General features: G+C 46.1%; 27 non-coding genes across 27 annotated transcripts; 14 read left to right on the plus strand and 13 right to left on the minus strand.

Annotated features, from left to right (window-relative positions):
* Positions 1 to 62: 62 nt before the first annotated feature.
* Positions 63 to 134, minus strand: TRNAE-UUC (transfer RNA glutamic acid (anticodon UUC)). The gene has a single exon. It is a non-coding gene; the product is annotated as a tRNA-Glu (tRNA).
* Positions 135 to 254: 120 nt separating this feature from the next.
* TRNAM-CAU (transfer RNA methionine (anticodon CAU)) lies at positions 255 to 327 on the plus strand. The gene has a single exon. It is a non-coding gene; the product is annotated as a tRNA-Met (tRNA).
* Positions 328 to 1,638: 1,311 nt separating this feature from the next.
* On the minus strand, positions 1,639 to 1,710 carry TRNAE-UUC (transfer RNA glutamic acid (anticodon UUC)). Its single transcript has one exon. It is a non-coding gene; the product is annotated as a tRNA-Glu (tRNA).
* Positions 1,711 to 1,830: 120 nt separating this feature from the next.
* On the plus strand, positions 1,831 to 1,903 carry TRNAM-CAU (transfer RNA methionine (anticodon CAU)). Its single transcript has one exon. It is a non-coding gene; the product is annotated as a tRNA-Met (tRNA).
* Positions 1,904 to 2,593: 690 nt separating this feature from the next.
* On the minus strand, positions 2,594 to 2,665 carry TRNAE-UUC (transfer RNA glutamic acid (anticodon UUC)). Its single transcript has one exon. It is a non-coding gene; the product is annotated as a tRNA-Glu (tRNA).
* A 120-nt stretch (positions 2,666 to 2,785) lies between these two features.
* Positions 2,786 to 2,858, plus strand: TRNAM-CAU (transfer RNA methionine (anticodon CAU)). The gene has a single exon. It is a non-coding gene; the product is annotated as a tRNA-Met (tRNA).
* A 713-nt stretch (positions 2,859 to 3,571) lies between these two features.
* On the minus strand, positions 3,572 to 3,643 carry TRNAE-UUC (transfer RNA glutamic acid (anticodon UUC)). Its single transcript has one exon. It is a non-coding gene; the product is annotated as a tRNA-Glu (tRNA).
* Positions 3,644 to 3,763: 120 nt separating this feature from the next.
* Positions 3,764 to 3,836, plus strand: TRNAM-CAU (transfer RNA methionine (anticodon CAU)). The gene has a single exon. It is a non-coding gene; the product is annotated as a tRNA-Met (tRNA).
* A 1,318-nt stretch (positions 3,837 to 5,154) lies between these two features.
* Positions 5,155 to 5,226, minus strand: TRNAE-UUC (transfer RNA glutamic acid (anticodon UUC)). Its single transcript has one exon. It is a non-coding gene; the product is annotated as a tRNA-Glu (tRNA).
* A 120-nt stretch (positions 5,227 to 5,346) lies between these two features.
* TRNAM-CAU (transfer RNA methionine (anticodon CAU)) lies at positions 5,347 to 5,419 on the plus strand. Its single transcript has one exon. It is a non-coding gene; the product is annotated as a tRNA-Met (tRNA).
* Positions 5,420 to 6,124: 705 nt separating this feature from the next.
* Positions 6,125 to 6,196, minus strand: TRNAE-UUC (transfer RNA glutamic acid (anticodon UUC)). Its single transcript has one exon. It is a non-coding gene; the product is annotated as a tRNA-Glu (tRNA).
* Positions 6,197 to 6,316: 120 nt separating this feature from the next.
* On the plus strand, positions 6,317 to 6,389 carry TRNAM-CAU (transfer RNA methionine (anticodon CAU)). Its single transcript has one exon. It is a non-coding gene; the product is annotated as a tRNA-Met (tRNA).
* An 870-nt stretch (positions 6,390 to 7,259) lies between these two features.
* On the minus strand, positions 7,260 to 7,331 carry TRNAE-UUC (transfer RNA glutamic acid (anticodon UUC)). The gene has a single exon. It is a non-coding gene; the product is annotated as a tRNA-Glu (tRNA).
* Positions 7,332 to 7,451: 120 nt separating this feature from the next.
* On the plus strand, positions 7,452 to 7,524 carry TRNAM-CAU (transfer RNA methionine (anticodon CAU)). Its single transcript has one exon. It is a non-coding gene; the product is annotated as a tRNA-Met (tRNA).
* A 698-nt stretch (positions 7,525 to 8,222) lies between these two features.
* TRNAE-UUC (transfer RNA glutamic acid (anticodon UUC)) lies at positions 8,223 to 8,294 on the minus strand. The gene has a single exon. It is a non-coding gene; the product is annotated as a tRNA-Glu (tRNA).
* Positions 8,295 to 8,414: 120 nt separating this feature from the next.
* TRNAM-CAU (transfer RNA methionine (anticodon CAU)) lies at positions 8,415 to 8,487 on the plus strand. Its single transcript has one exon. It is a non-coding gene; the product is annotated as a tRNA-Met (tRNA).
* A 904-nt stretch (positions 8,488 to 9,391) lies between these two features.
* TRNAM-CAU (transfer RNA methionine (anticodon CAU)) lies at positions 9,392 to 9,464 on the plus strand. Its single transcript has one exon. It is a non-coding gene; the product is annotated as a tRNA-Met (tRNA).
* A 799-nt stretch (positions 9,465 to 10,263) lies between these two features.
* On the minus strand, positions 10,264 to 10,335 carry TRNAE-UUC (transfer RNA glutamic acid (anticodon UUC)). Its single transcript has one exon. It is a non-coding gene; the product is annotated as a tRNA-Glu (tRNA).
* Positions 10,336 to 10,455: 120 nt separating this feature from the next.
* Positions 10,456 to 10,528, plus strand: TRNAM-CAU (transfer RNA methionine (anticodon CAU)). Its single transcript has one exon. It is a non-coding gene; the product is annotated as a tRNA-Met (tRNA).
* Positions 10,529 to 11,233: 705 nt separating this feature from the next.
* Positions 11,234 to 11,305, minus strand: TRNAE-UUC (transfer RNA glutamic acid (anticodon UUC)). The gene has a single exon. It is a non-coding gene; the product is annotated as a tRNA-Glu (tRNA).
* Positions 11,306 to 11,425: 120 nt separating this feature from the next.
* Positions 11,426 to 11,498, plus strand: TRNAM-CAU (transfer RNA methionine (anticodon CAU)). The gene has a single exon. It is a non-coding gene; the product is annotated as a tRNA-Met (tRNA).
* A 698-nt stretch (positions 11,499 to 12,196) lies between these two features.
* TRNAE-UUC (transfer RNA glutamic acid (anticodon UUC)) lies at positions 12,197 to 12,268 on the minus strand. Its single transcript has one exon. It is a non-coding gene; the product is annotated as a tRNA-Glu (tRNA).
* A 121-nt stretch (positions 12,269 to 12,389) lies between these two features.
* On the plus strand, positions 12,390 to 12,462 carry TRNAM-CAU (transfer RNA methionine (anticodon CAU)). Its single transcript has one exon. It is a non-coding gene; the product is annotated as a tRNA-Met (tRNA).
* A 982-nt stretch (positions 12,463 to 13,444) lies between these two features.
* On the minus strand, positions 13,445 to 13,516 carry TRNAW-CCA (transfer RNA tryptophan (anticodon CCA)). The gene has a single exon. It is a non-coding gene; the product is annotated as a tRNA-Trp (tRNA).
* A 126-nt stretch (positions 13,517 to 13,642) lies between these two features.
* On the plus strand, positions 13,643 to 13,716 carry TRNAI-AAU (transfer RNA isoleucine (anticodon AAU)). The gene has a single exon. It is a non-coding gene; the product is annotated as a tRNA-Ile (tRNA).
* Positions 13,717 to 14,691: 975 nt separating this feature from the next.
* TRNAW-CCA (transfer RNA tryptophan (anticodon CCA)) lies at positions 14,692 to 14,763 on the minus strand. The gene has a single exon. It is a non-coding gene; the product is annotated as a tRNA-Trp (tRNA).
* A 126-nt stretch (positions 14,764 to 14,889) lies between these two features.
* TRNAI-AAU (transfer RNA isoleucine (anticodon AAU)) lies at positions 14,890 to 14,963 on the plus strand. The gene has a single exon. It is a non-coding gene; the product is annotated as a tRNA-Ile (tRNA).
* The last annotated feature ends 426 nt before the right edge of the window (positions 14,964 to 15,389 follow it).

Genomic DNA, 15,389 nt, shown 5'->3' on the forward strand with positions numbered 1-15,389 from the left:
TGGAAAAACAGCTTTGGAGGTTTCAGCACTAGGAGTGTACATGTCATTAAAAGGTCTTGCGTTTCCCATACCGGGAGTCGAACCCGGGCCGCCTGGGTGAAAACCAGGAATCCTAACCGCTAGACCATATGGGAAAACTTTCTGCCCTCCTTTGGGAAAAATAGAGAAAACTAAATTGAAAAAAAATAATGCCGCCTGCATTATCTTCCAAGTATAGTGGCCAGCAGTGGCACGCAAATTCCCATTGCCGTACAGCCTCGTTAGCGCAGCAGGTAGCGCGTCAGTCTCATAATCTGAAGGTCGTGAGTTCGATCCTCACACGGGGCACTGATCTCTCTGCTTCTTTTGAGTCTTGGGGTCCTTAATCCATGAAAATCACTACTCTTCATCCCTTAAGTATTCCAAGAAGCCACATGGATGGAAAAGTGAGCGGCAGCTCAAGCTTTCAATGCTCTTTTGCCCTCCTAAATATTCCACCCAGCTGAAATCTTTAACTCTGCATCTAACAGACCTTGCAAGATACAATGTCTACTCACCCTGGAAAAACAGAGGCATTTTCCATCTATGTGACATGCTTCCCTTTGTTTCATCACACAGAAAGCAAAAAGCAAAGAGGAATTCAAAAGGGCTTTTACAAAGGTGTGAAAAAAAAGGATAATGTCTGTATGAGAGAATGGTTCGTAGAAGATTGGCACATAGAAATTTGCCAATGCGAATGTGCAGAAGAGCAAGAACGGCCAGGAGAATTCATGTGCACATGCGCGTGTGCGCATGTGCGTACGCCAAAGCGCACACAATGCGTGACAGATTCTGGTGCCCAGTGGCCTATTTAAAGCAAGGAGCATGAGCCATTAGTTGCTGGATGATCTTCAGCTGCCCCTGTTTCTGATATTATTTGATTTCCTGTTCCCAACTCAGCTTGACCTGTCTTGTCTGCATTCCTGGCTTTGACAACTAGGGAATGATTGGAGGTTACAATGGAAAAACAGCTTTGGAGGTTTCAGCACTAGGAGTGTACATGTCATTAAAAGGTCTTGCGTTTCCCATACCGGGAGTCGAACCCGGGCCGCCTGGGTGAAAACCAGGAATCCTAACCGCTAACAGACCGCTAACAGACCTTGCAAGATACAATGTCTACTCACCCTGGAAAAACAGAGGCATTTTCCATCTATGTGACATGCTTCCCTTTGTTTCATCACACAGAAAGCAAGAAGCAAAGAGGAATTCAAAAGGGCTTTTACAAAGGTGTGAAAAAAAAGGATAATGTCTGTATGAGAGAATGGTTCGTAGAAGATTGGCACATAGAAATTTGCCAATGCGAATGTGCAGAAGAGCAAGAACGGCCAGGAGAATTCATGTGCACATGCGCATGTGCGTACGCCAAAGCGCACACAATGCGTGACAGATTCTGGTGCCCAGTGGCCTATTTAAAGCAAGCAGCATGAGCCATTAGTTGCTGGATGATCTTCAGCTGCCCCTGTTTCTGATATTATTTGATTTCCTGTTCCCGACTCAGCTTGACCTGTCTTGTCTGCATTCCTGGCTTTGACAACTAGGGAATGATTGGAGGTTACAATGGAAAAACAGCTTTGGAGGTTTCAGCACTAGGAGTGTACATGTCATTAAAAGGTCTTGCGTTTCCCATACCGGGAGTCGAACCCGGGCCGCCTGGGTGAAAACCAGGAATCCTAACCGCTAGACCATATGGGAAAACTTTCTGCCCTCCTTTGGGAAAAATAGAGAAAACTAAATTGAAAAAAAATAATGCCGCCTGCATTATCTTCCAAGTATAGTGGCCAGCAGTGGCACGCAAATTCCCATTGCCGTTCAGCCTCGTTAGCGCAGCAGGTAGCGCGTCAGTCTCATAATCTGAAGGTCGTGAGTTCGATCCTCACACGGGGCACTGATCTCTCTGCTTCTTTTGAGTCTTGGGGTCCTTAATCCATGAAAATCACTACTCTTCATCCCTTAAGTTTTCCAAGAAGCCACATGGATGGAAAAGTGAGCGGCAGCTCAAGCTTTCAATGCTCTTTTGCCCTCCTAAATATTCCACCCAGCTGAAATCTTTAACTCTGCATCTAACAGACCTTGCAAGATACAATGTCTACTCACCCTGGAAAAACAGAGGCATTTTCCATCTATGTGACATGCTTCCCTTTGTTTCATCACACAGAAAGCAAAAAGCAAAGAGGAATTCAAAAGGGCTTTTACAAAGGTGTGAAAAAAAAGGATAATGTCTGTATGAGAGAATGGTTCGTAGAAGATTGGCACATAGAAATTTGCCAATGCGAATGTGCAGAAGAGCAAGAACGGCCAGGAGAATTCATGTGCACATGCGCATGTGCGCACGCCAAAGCGCACACAATGCGCCCAGTGGCCTATTTAAAGCAAGCAGCATGAGCCATTAGTTGCTGGATGATCTTCAGCTGCCCCTGTTTCTGATATTATTTGATTTCCTGTTCCCGACTCAGCTTGACCTGTCTTGTCTGCATTCCCGGCTTTGACAACTAGGGAATGATTGGAGGTTACAATGGAAAAACAGCTTTGGAGGTTTCAGCACTAGGAGTGTACATGTCATTAAAAGGTCTTGCGTTTCCCATACCGGGAGTCGAACCCGGGCCGCCTGGGTGAAAACCAGGAATCCTAACTGCTAGACCATATGGGAAAACTTTCTGCCCTTCTTTGGGAAAAATAGAGAAAACTAAATTGAAAAAAAATAATGCCGCCTGCATCATCTTCCAAGTATAGTGGCCAGCAGTGGCACGCAAATTCCCATTGCCGTTCAGCCTCGTTAGCACAGCAGGTAGCGCGTCAGTCTCATAATCTGAAGGTCGTGAGTTCGATCCTCACACGGGGCACTGATCTCTCTGCTTCTTTTGAGTCTTGGGGTCCTTAATCCATGAAAATCATTACTCTTCATCCCTTAAGTTTTCCAAGAAGCCACATGGATGGAAAAGTGAGCGGCAGCTCAAGCTTTCAATGCTCTTTTGCCCTCCTAAATATTCCACCCAGCTGAAATCTTTAACTCTGCATCTAACAGACCTTGCAAGATACAATGTCTACTCACCCTGGAAAAACAGAGGCATTTTCCATCTATGTGACATGCTTCCCTTTGTTTCATCACACAGAAAGCAAAAAGCAAAGAGGAATTCAAAAGGGCTTTTACAAAGGTGTGAAAAAAAAGGATAATGTCTGTATGAGAGAATGGTTCGTAGAAGATTGGCACATAGAAATTTGCCAATGCGAATGTGCAGAAGAGCAAGAACGGCCAGGAGAATTCATGTGCACATGCGCATGTGCGCATGTGCGTACGCCAAAACGCACACAATGCGTGACAGATTCTGGTGCCCAGTGGCCTATTTAAAGCAAGCAGCATGAGCCATTAGTTGCTGGATGATCTTCAGCTGCCCCTGTTTCTGATATTATTTGATTTCCTGTTCCCGACTCAGCTTGACCTGTCTTGTCTGCATTCCTGGCTTTGACAACTAGGGAATGATTGGAGGTTACAATGGAAAAACAGCTTTGGAGGTTTCAGCACTAGGAGTGTACATGTCATTAAAAGGTCTTGCGTTTCCCATACCGGGAGTCGAACCCGGGCCGCCTGGGTGAAAACCAGGAATCCTAACCGCTAGACCATATGGGAAAACTTTCTGCCCTTCTTTTGGAAAAATAGAGAAAACTAAATTGAAAAAAAATAATGCCGCCTGCATCATCTTCCAAGTATAGTGGCCAGCAGTGGCACGCAAATTCCCATTGCCGTTCAGCCTCATTAGCGCAGCAGGTAGCGCGTCAGTCTCATAATCTGAAGGTCGTGAGTTCGATCCTCACACGGGGCACTGATCTCTCTGCTTGTTTTGAGTCTTGGGGTCCTTAATCCATGAAAATCACTACTCTTCATCCCTTAAGTTTTCCAAGAAGCCACATGGATGGAAAAGTGAGCGGCAGCTCAAGCTTTCAATGCTCTTTTGCCCTCCTAAATATTCCACCCAGCTGAAATCTTTAACTCTGCATCTAACAGACCTTGCAAGATACAATGTCTACTCACCCTGGAAAAACAGAGGCATTTTCCATCTATGTGACATGCTTCCCTTTGTTTCATCACACAGAAAGCAAAAAGCAAAGAGGAATTCAAAAGGGCTTTTACAAAGGTGTGAAAAAAAGGATAATGCCTGTATGAGAGAATGGTTCGTAGAAGATTGGCACATAGAAATTTGCCAATGCGAATGTGCAGAAGAGCAAGAACGGCCAGGAGAATTCATGTGCACATGCGCATGTGCGCATGTGCGTACGCCAAAGCGCACACAATGCGTGACAGATTCTGATGCCCAGTGGCCTATTTAAAGCAAGCAGCATGAGCCATTAGTTGCTGGATGATCTTCAGCTGCCCCTGTTTCTGATATTATTTGATTTCCTGTTCCCGACTCAGCTTGACCTGTCTTGTCTGCATTCCTGGCTTTGACAACAAGGGAATGATTGGAGGTTACAATGGAAAAACAGCTTTGGAGGTTTCAGCACTAGGAGTGTACATGTCATTAAAAGGTCTTGCGTTTCCCATACCGAGAGTCGAACCCGGGCCACCTGGGTGAAACCCAGGAATCCTAACTGCTAACAGACCGCTAACAGACCTTGCAAGATACAATGTCTACTCACCCTGGAAAAACAGAGGCATTTTCCATCTATGTGACATGCTTCCCTTTGTTTCATCACACAGAAAGCAAAAAGCAAAGAGGAATTCAAAAGGGCTTTTACAAAGGTGTGAAAAAAAAGGATAATGTCTGTATGAGAGAATAGTTCGTAGAAGATTGGCACATAGAAATTTGCCAATGTGAATGTGCAGAAGAGCAAGAACGGCCAGGAGAATTCATGTGCACATGCGCATGTGCGCATGTGCGTACGCCAAAGCGCACACAATGCATGACAGATTCTGGTGCCCAGTGGCCTATTTAAAGCAAGCAGCATGAGCCATTAGTTGCTGGATGATCTTCAGCTGCCCCTGTTTCTGATATTATTTGTTTTCCTGTTCCCGACTCAGCTTGACCTGTCTTGTCTGCATTCCTGGCTTTGACAACTAGGGAATGATTGGAGGTTACAATGGAAAAACAGCTTTGGAGGTTTCAGCACTAGGAGTGTACATGTCATTAAAAGGTCTTGCGTTTCCCATACCGGGAGTCGAACCCGGGCCGCCTGGGTGAAAACCAGGAATCCTAACCGCTAGACCATATGGGAAAACTTTCTACCCTTCTTTGGGAAAAATAGAGAAAACTAAATTGAAAAAAAATAATGCCGCCTGCATCATCTTCCAAGTATAGTGGCCAGCAGTGGCACGCAAATTCCCATTGCTGTTCAGCCTCGTTAGCGCAGCAGGTAGCGCGTCAGTCTCATAATCTGAAGGTCGTGAGTTCGATCCTCACACGGGGCACTGATCTCTCTGCTTCTTTTGAGTCTTGGGGTCCTTAATCCATGAAAATCACTACTCTTCATCCCTTAAGTTTTCCAAGAAGCCACATGGATGGAAAAGTGAGCGGCAGCTCAAGCTTTCAATGCTCTTTTGCCCTCCTAAATATTCCACCCAGCTGAAATCTTTAACTCTGCATCTAACAGACCTTGCAAGATACAATGTCTACTCACCCTGGAAAAACAGAGGCATTTTCCATCTATGTGACATGCTTCCCTTTGTTTCATCACACAGAAAGCAAAAAGCAAAGAGGAATTCAAAAGGGCTTTTACAAAGGTGTGAAAAAAAAGGATAATGTCTGTATGAGAGAATGGTTCGTAGAAGTTTGGCACATAGAAATTTGCCAATGCGAATGTGCAGAAGAGCAAGAACGGCCAAGAGAATTCATGTGCACATGCGCATGTGCGTACGCCAGAGCGCACACAATGCGTGACAGATTCTGGTGCCCAGTGGCCTATTTAAAGCAAGCAGCATGAGCCATTAGTTGCTGGATGATCTTCAGCTGCCCCTGTTTCTGATATTATTTGATTTCCTGTTCCCGACTCAGCTTGACCTGTCTTGTCTGCATTCCTGGCTTTGACAACTAGGGAATGATTGGAGGTTACAATGGAAAAACAGCTTTGGAGGTTTCAGCACTAGGAGTGTACATGTCATTAAAAGGTCTTGCGTTTCCCATACCGGGAGTCGAACCCGGGCCGCCTGGGTGAAAACCAGGAATCCTAACCGCTAGACCATATGGGAAAACTTTCTGCCCTTCTTTGGGAAAAATAGAGAAAACTAAATTGAAAAAAAATAATGCCGCCTGCATCATCTTCCAAGTATAGTGGCCAGCAGTGGCACGCAAATTCCCATTGCCGTTCAGCCTCGTTAGCGCAGCAGGTAGCGCGTCAGTCTCATAATCTGAAGGTCGTGAGTTCGATCCTCACATGGGGCACTGATCTCTCTGCTTCTTTTGAGTCTTGGGGTCCTTAATCCATGAAAATCACTACTCTTCATCCCTTAATTTTTCCAAGAAGCCACATGGATGGAAAAGTGAGCGGCAGCTCAAGCTTTCAATGCTCTTTTGCCCTCCTAAATATTCCACCCAGCTGAAATCTTTAACTCTGCATCTAACAGACCTTGCAAGATACAATGTCTACTCACCCTGGAAAAACAGAGGCATTTTCCATCTATGTGACATGCTTCCCTTTGTTTCATCACACAGAAAGCAAAAAGCAAAGAGGAATTCAAAAGGGATTTTTCAAAGGTGTGAAAAAAAAGGATAATGTCTGTATGAGAGAATGGTTCGTAGAAGATTGGCACATAGAAATTTGCCAATGCGAATGTGCAGAAGAGCAAGAACGGCCAGGAGAATTCATGTGCACATGCGCATGTGCGCATGTGCGTACGCCAAAGCACACACAATGCGTGACAGATTCTGGTGCCCAGTGGCCTATTTAAAGCAAGCAGCATGAGCCATTAGTTGCTGGATGATCTTCAGCTGCCCCTGTTTCTGATATTATTTGATTTCCTGTTCCCGACTCAGCTTGACCTGTCTTGTCTGCATTCCTGGCTTTGACAACTAGGGAATGATTGGAGGTTACAATGGAAAAACAGCTTTGGAGGTTTCAGCACTAGGAGTGTACATGTCATTAAAAGTTCTTGAGAAATGCCAATTATTTGATTTCCTGTTCCCGACTCAGCTTGACCTGTCTTGTCTGCATTCCTGGCTTTGACAACTAGGGAATGATTGGAGGTTACAATGGAAAAACAGCTTTGGAGGTTTCAGCACTAGGAGTGTACATGTCATTAAAAGGTCTTGCGTTTCCCATACCGGGAGTCGAACCCGGGCCGCCTGGGTGAAAACCAGGAATCCTAACCGCTAGACCATATGGGAAAACTTTCTGCCCTTCTTTGGGAAAAATAGAGAAAACTAAATTGAAAAAAAATAATGCCGCCTGCATCATCTTCCAAGTATAGTGGCCAGCAGTGGCACGCAAATTCCCCCTGCTGTTCAGCCTCGTTAGCGCAGCAGGTAGCGTGTCAGTCTCATAATCTGAAGGTCGTGAGTTCGATCCTCACACGGGGCACTGATCTCTCTGCTTCTTTTGAGTCTTGGGGTCCTTAATCCATGAAAATCACTACTCTTCATCCCTTAAGTTTTCCAAGAAGCCACATGGATGGAAAAGTGAGCGGCAGCTCAAGCTTTCAATGCTCTTTTGCCCTCCTAAATATTCCACCCAGCTGAAATCTTTAACTCTGCATCTAACAGACCTTGCAAGATACAATGTCTACTCACCCTGGAAAAACAGAGGCATTTTCCATCTATGTGACATGCTTCCCTTTGTTTCATCACACAGAAAGCAAAAAGGAATTCAAAAGGGCTTTTACAAAGGTGTGAAAAAAAAGGATAATGTCTGTATGAGAGAATGGTTCGTAGAAGATTGGCACATAGAAATTTGCCAATGCGAATGTGCAGAAGAGCAAGAACGGCCAGGAGAATTCATGTGCACATGCGCATGTGCGTACGCCAAAGCGCACACAATGCGTGACAGATTCTGGTGCCCAGTGGCCTATTTAAAGCAAGCAGCATGAGCCATTAGTTGCTGGATGATCTTCAGCTGCCCCTGTTTCTGATATTATTTGATTTCCTGTTCCCGACTCAGCTTGACCTGTCTTGTCTGCATTCCTGGCTTTGACAACTAGGGAATGATTGGAGGTTACAATGGAAAAACAGCTTTGGAGGTTTCAGCACTAGGAGTGTACATGTCATTAAAAGGTCTTGCGTTTCCCATACCGGGAGTCGAACCCGGGCCGCCTGGGTGAAAACCAGTAATCCTAACCGCTAGACCATATGGGAAAACTTTCTGCCCTTCTTTGGGAAAAATAGAGAAAACTAAATTGAAAAAAAATAATACCGCCTGCATCATCTTCCAAGTATAGTGGCCAGCAGTGGCACGCAAATTCCCATTGCCGTTCAGCCTCGTTAGCGCAGCAGGTAGCGCGTCAGTCTCATAATCTGAAGGTCGTGAGTTCGATCCTCACACGGGGCACTGATCTCTCTGCTTCTTTTGAGTCTTGGGGTCCTTAATCCATGAAAATCACTACTCTTCATCCCTTAAGTTTTCCAAGAAGCCACATGGATGGAAAAGTGAGCGGCAGCTCAAGCTTTCAATGCTCTTTTGCCCTCCTAAATATTCCACCCAGCTGAAATCTTTAACTCTGCATCTAACAGACCTTGCAAGATACAATGTCTACTCACCCTGGAAAAACAGAGGCATTTTCCATCTATGTGACATGCTTCCCTTTGTTTCATCACACAGAAAGCAAAAAGCAAAGAGGAATTCAAAAGGGCTTTTACAAAGGTGTGAAAAAAAGGATAATGCCTGTATGAGAGAATGGTTCGTAGAAGATTGGCACATAGAAATTTGCCAATGCGAATGTGCAGAAGAGCAAGAACGGCCAGGAGAATTCATGTGCACATGCGCATGTGCGCATGTGCGTACGCCAAAGCGCACACAATGCGTGACAGATTCTGGTGCCCAGTGGCCTATTTAAAGCAAGCAGCATGAGCCATTAGTTGCTGGATGATCTTCAGCTGCCCCTGTTTCTGATATTATTTGATTTCCTGTTCCCGACTCAGCTTGACCTGTCTTGTCTGCATTCCTGGCTTTGACAACTAGGGAATGATTGGAGGTTACAATGGAAAAACAGCTTTGGAGGTTTCAGCACTAGGAGTGTACATGTCATTAAAAGGTCTTGCGTTTCCCATACCAGGAGTCGAACCCGGGCCGCCTGGGTGAAAATCAGGAATCCTAACCGCTAGACCATATAGGAAAACTTTCTGCCCTTCTTTGGGAAAAATAGAGAAAACTAAATTGAAAAAAAATAATGCCGCCTGCATCATCTTCCAAGTATAGTGGCCAGCAGTGGCACGCAAATTCCCATTGCCGTTCAGCCTCGTTAGCGCAGCAGGTAGCGCGTCAGTCTCATAATCTGAAGGTCGTGAGTTCGATCCTCACATGGGGCACTGATCTCTCTGCTTCTTTTGAGTCTTGGGGTCCTTAATCCATGAAAATCACTACTCTTCATCCCTTAAGTTTTCCAAGAAGCCACATGGATGGAAAAGTGAGCGGCAGCTCAAGCTTTCAATGCTCTTTTGCCCTCCTAAATATTCCACCCAGCTGAAATCTTTAACTCTGCATCTAACAGACCTTGCAAGATACAATGTCTACTCACCCTGGAAAAACAGAGGCATTTTCCATCTATGTGACATGCTTCCCTTTGTTTCATCACACAGAAAGCAAAAAGCAAAGAGGAATTCAAAAGGGCTTTTACAAAGGTGTGAAAAAAAAGGATAATGCCTGTATGAGAGAATGGTTCGTAGAAGATTGGCACATAGAAATTTGCCAATGCGAATGTGCAGAAGAGCAAAGGTGTGAAAAAAAAGGATAATGTCTGTATGAGAGAATGGTTCGTAGAAGATTGGCACATAGAAATTTGCCAATGCGAATGTGCAGAAGAGCAAGAACGGCCAGGAGAATTCATGTGCACATGCGCATGTGCGTACGCCAAAGCGCACACAATGCGTGACAGATTCTAGTGCCCAGTGGCCTATTTAAAGCAAGCAGCATGAGCCATTAGTTGCTGGATGATCTTCAGCTGCCCCTGTTTCTGATATTATTTGTTTTCCTGTTCCCGACTCAGCTTGACCTGTCTTGTCTGCATTCCTGGCTTTGACAACTAGGGAATGATTGGAGGTTACAATGGAAAAACAGCTTTGGAGGTTTCAGCACTAGGAGTGTACATGTCATTAAAAGGTCCTGCGTTTCCCATACCGGGAGTCGAACCCGGGCCGCCTGGGTGAAAACCAGGAATCCTAACCGCTAGACCATATGGGAAAACTTTCTACCCTTCTTTGGGAAAAATAGAGAAAACTAAATTGAAAAAAAATAATGCCGCCTGCATCATCTTCCAAGTATAGTGGCCAGCAGTGGCACGCAAATTCCCATTGACGTTCAGCCTCGTTAGCGCAGCAGGTAGCGCGTCAGTCTCATAATCTGAAGGTCGTGAGTTTGATCCTCACACGGGGCACTGATCTCTCTGCTTCTTTTGAGTCTTGGGGTCCTTAATCCATGAAAATCACTACTCTTCATCCCTTAAGTTTTCCAAGAAGCCACATGGATGGAAAAGTGAGCGGCAGCTCAAGCTTTCAATGCTCTTTTGCCCTCCTAAATATTCCACCCAGCTGAAATCTTTAACTCTGCATCTAACAGACCTTGCAAGATACAATGTCTACTCACCCTGGAAAAACAGAGGCATTTTCCATCTATGTGACATGCTTCCCTTTGTTTCATCACACAGAAAGCAAAAAGCAAAGAGGAATTCAAAAGGGCTTTTACAAAGGTGTGAAAAAAAAGGATAATGTCTGTATGAGAGAATGGTTCGTAGAAGATTGGCACATAGAAATTTGCCAATGCGAATGTGCAGAAGAGCAAGAACGGCCAGGAGAATTCATGTGCACATGCGCATGTGCGCATGCCAAAGCGCACACAATGCGTGACAGATTCTGGTGCCCAGTGGCCTATTTAAAGCAAGCAGCATGAGCCATTAGTTGCTGGATGATCTTCAGCTGCCCCTGTTTCTGATATTATTTGATTTCCTGTTCCCGACTCAGCTTGACCTGTCTTGTCTGCATTCCTGGCTTTGACAACTAGGGAATGATTGGAGGTTACAATGGAAAAACAGCTTTGGAGGTTTCAGCACTAGGAGTGTACATGTCATTAAAAGGTCTTGCGTTTCCCATACCGGGAGTCGAACCCGGGCCGCCTGGGTGAAAACCAGGAATCCTAACCGCTAGACCATATGGGAAAACTTTCTGCCCTTCTTTGGGAAAAATAGAGAAAACTAAATTGAAAAAAAATAATGCCGCCTGCATCATCTTCCAAGTATAGTGGCCAGCAGTGGCACGCAAATTCCCATTGCCGTTCAGCCTCGTTAGCGCAGCAGGTAGCACGTCAGTCTCATAATCTGAAGGTCGTGAGTTCGATCCTCACACGGGGCACTGATCTCTCTGCTTCTTTTGAGTTTTGGGGTCCTTAATCCATGAAAATCACTACTCTTCATCCCTTAAGTTTTCCAAGAAGCCACATGGATGGAAAAGTGAGCGGCAGCTCAAGCTTTCAATGCTCTTTTGCCCTCCTAAATATTCCACCCAGCTGAAATCTTTAACTCTGCATCTAACAGACCTTGCAAGATACAATGTCTACTCACCCTGGAAAAACAGAGGCATTTTCCATCTATGTGACATGCTTCCCTTTGTTTCATCACACAGAAAGCAAAAAGGAATTCAAAAGGGCTTTTACAAAGGTGTGAAAAAAAAGGATAATGTCTGTATGAGAGAATGGTTCGTAGAAGATTGGCACATAGAAATTTGCCAATGCGAATGTGCAGAAGAGCAAGAACAGCCAGGATAATTCATGTGCGCATGCGCATGTGCGTACGCCAAAGCGCACACAATGCGTGACAGATTCTGGTGCCCAGTGGCCTATTTAAAGCAAGCAGCATGAGCCATTAGTTGCTGGATGATCTTCAGCTGCCCCTGTTTCTGATATTATTTGATTTCCTGTTCCCGACTCAGCTTGACCTGTCTTGTCTGCATTCCTGGCTTTGACAACTAGGGAATGATTGGAGGTTACAATGGAAAAACAGCTTTGGAGGTTTCAGCACTAGGAGTGTACATGTCATTAAAAGGTCTTGCGTTTCCCATACCGGGAGTCGAACCCGGGCCGCCTGGGTGAAAACCAGGAATCCTAACCGCTAGACCATATGGGAAAACTTTCTGCCCTTTTTTGGGAAAAAATGGAGAAAACTAAATTGAAAAAAAATAATGCCGCCTGCATCATCTTCCAAGTATAGTGGCCAGCAGTGGCACGCAAATTCCCATTGCCGATCTGCCTCGTTAGCGCAGCAGGTAGCGCCTCAGTCTCATAATCTGAAGGTCGTGAGTTTGATCCTCACACGGGGCACTGATCTCTCTGCTTCTTTTGAGTCTTGGGGTCCTTAATCCATGAAAATCACTACTCTTCATCCCTTAAGCTTTCCAAGAAGCCACATGGATGGAAAAGTGAGCGGCAGCTCAAGCTTTCAATGCTCTTTTGCCCTCCTAAATATTCCACCCAGCTGAAATCTTTAACTCTGCATCTAACAGACCTTGCAAGATACAATGTCTACTCACCCTGGAAAAACAGAGGCATTTTCCATCTATGTGACATGCTTCCCTTTGTTTCATCACACAAAAAGCAAAAAGCAAAGAGGAATTCAAAAGGGCTTTTACAAAGGTGTGAAAAAAAAAGGATAATGTCTGTATGAGAGAATGGTTCGTAGAAGATTGGCACATAGAAATTTGCCAATGCGAATGTGCAGAAGAGCAAGAACGGCCAGGAGAATTCATGTGCACATGCGCATGTGCGCATGTGCGTACGCCAAAGCGCACACAATGCGTGACAGATTCTCCACATCAGCCACAAGCCCTGGAGCCTCTCAGCACTCATATGTTAGAACCCGAAGTAAAAGATGTACGCCGTCCAAGATTCTGCCAGCCAGTGCCCCACATAGCCTTCCCCTGCGCTCAGAACTTAGGGAGGGATAATATTTTTCCAACATACAGCGGACGTGTGGCAGTCCATCAGCATTCCCTTGCTAGGTCCCCGGTCTGTGTGCTTCATAAAATGTGTAGCCTTGCAAAGCCAGCAACCACTTTGTGACCCTTGCAGGTTTTACATGCTTGGTTCTTATTAATTTGAGGCTTTGCGACCCTCCAGCCAATGCTGTAAGCCCAGATGTGGAGCTTCTTCCAGGCCTACGGCACATTTGTTTGGGTTTGGCTGTTCACCCAGCCTTCTGAAGGTAATCTAGAGGCGAGTAGGAGCCTGCGTGAGTGTGAGCCCCAGTAGAATGATGGGACGCGGAAACACTAGAGGTTCAAGTAGGTGACCATGAAAACCAACATGACCCCGACGTGATTTGAACATGCAACCTTCTGATCTGGAGTCAGACGCGCTACCGTTGCGCCACGAGGTCTACTATGCTCGAGGGCTAAAGCTTTTGGCTACTCCTGCGTCAATTCTTCGGTGGTTGCCCACAGAATAACTCGGTTGCCCAGCTAGCCCTGTGCCAGCTTTGGCCAGCTTACCCTGTGCAAGTTTGGGCCGGTTAGCTCAGTTGGTTAGAGCGTGGTGCTAATAACGCCAAGGTCGCGGGTTCGATCCCCGTACGGGCCACTGCCCTTTTATTCCAACGGCGATGGATTTCTATGGCCGCTGGGCGCCTGGCCTAGTTTTCTTTAACCTATTCAACACGTAGCAAAAATGCCTATTTTGCAAGTGGCGCAGCTTAATTATGTCACAGCCACTAGCTAAACTCAGGTCACTTCTTGACTAACAGGGTGCCCCCTAATGGGATCCCCAAACATAAAGGCAGCACTTGTATCTTTTCTTAGTGTTCTTTCAGCACTCAGTCCTTTCACCCAGCAGCAGGCTCCCAAAGCACAGAGAGAGAGAGCAGGAGGGACAGCCCTGAGCATCAGTCAGCTTGCATGTACCAAGGCCTGTGGACAGCTAAGATTCCGGCTGAGGTCTGGCTACAAGGTAAGGTGTGGACCTAGGAATGTACGCTTTATCCCACCCAAAGCGCTACAACACCTCAAGGCTCCAGAACAATATCTGCTTAAGATTGTGAGAAAACCAAAAGTTAGCTGACTCCACATCAGCCACAAGCCCTGGAGCCTCTCAGCACTCATATGTTAGAACCCGAAGTAAAAGATGTACGCCGTCCAAGATTCTGCCAGCCAGTGCCCCACATAGCCTTCCCCTGCGCTCAGAACTTAGGGAGGGATAATATTTTTCCAACATACAGCGGACGCGTGGCAGTCCATCAGCATTCCCTTGCTAGGTCCCCGGTCTGTGTGCTTCATAAAATGTGTAGCCTTGCAAAGCCAGCAACCACTTTGTGACCCTTGCAGGTTTTACATGCTTGGTTCTTATTAATTTGAGGCTTTGCGACCCTCCAGCCAATGCTGTAAGCCCAGATGTGGAGCTTCTTCCAGGCCTACGGCACATTTGTTTGGGTTTGGCTGTTCACCCAGCCTTCTGAAGGTAATCTAGAGGCGAGTAGGAGCCTGCGTGGGTGTGAGCCCCAGTAGAATGATGGGACGCGGAAACACTAGAGGTTCAAGTAGGTGACTATGAAAACCAACATGGCCCCGACGTGATTTGAACACGCAACCTTTTGATCTGGAGTCAGACGCGCTACCGTTGCGCCACGAGGTCTACTATGCTCGAGGGCTAAAGCTTTTGGCTACTCCTGCGTCAATTCTTCAGTGGTTGCCCACAGAATAACTCGGTTGCCCAGCTAGCCCTGTGCCAGCTTTGGCCGGCTTACCCTGTGCAAGTTTGGGCCGGTTAGCTCAGTTGGTTAGAGCGTGGTGCTAATAACGCCAAGGTCGCGGGTTCGATCCCCGTACGGGCCATTGCCCTTTTATTCCAACGGCGATGGATTTCTATGGCCGCGGGCGCCTAGCCTAGTTTTCTTTAACCTATTCAACACGTAGCAAAAATGCCTATTTTGCAAGTGGCGCAGCTTAATTATGTCACAGCCACTAGCTAAACTCAGGTCACTTCTTGACTAACAGGGTGCCCCCTAATGGGATCCCCAAACATAAAGGCAGCACTTGTATCTTTTCTTAGTGTTCTTTCAGCACTCAGTCCTTTCACCCAGCAGCAGGCTCCCAAAGCACAGAGAGAGAGAGCAGGAGGGACAGCTCTGAGCATCAGTCAGCTTGCATGTACCAAGGCCTGTGGACAGCTAAGATTCCGGCTGAGGTCTGGCTACAAGGTAAGGTGTGGACCTAGGAATGTACGCTTTATCCCACCCAAAGCGCTACAACACCTCAAGG

This window comes from Aquarana catesbeiana, linkage group LG03 (genome assembly GCF_042186555.1).
Source record: "Aquarana catesbeiana isolate 2022-GZ linkage group LG03, ASM4218655v1, whole genome shotgun sequence".
In the NCBI taxonomy this organism is placed as follows: Eukaryota; Metazoa; Chordata; class Amphibia; order Anura; family Ranidae; genus Aquarana; species Aquarana catesbeiana.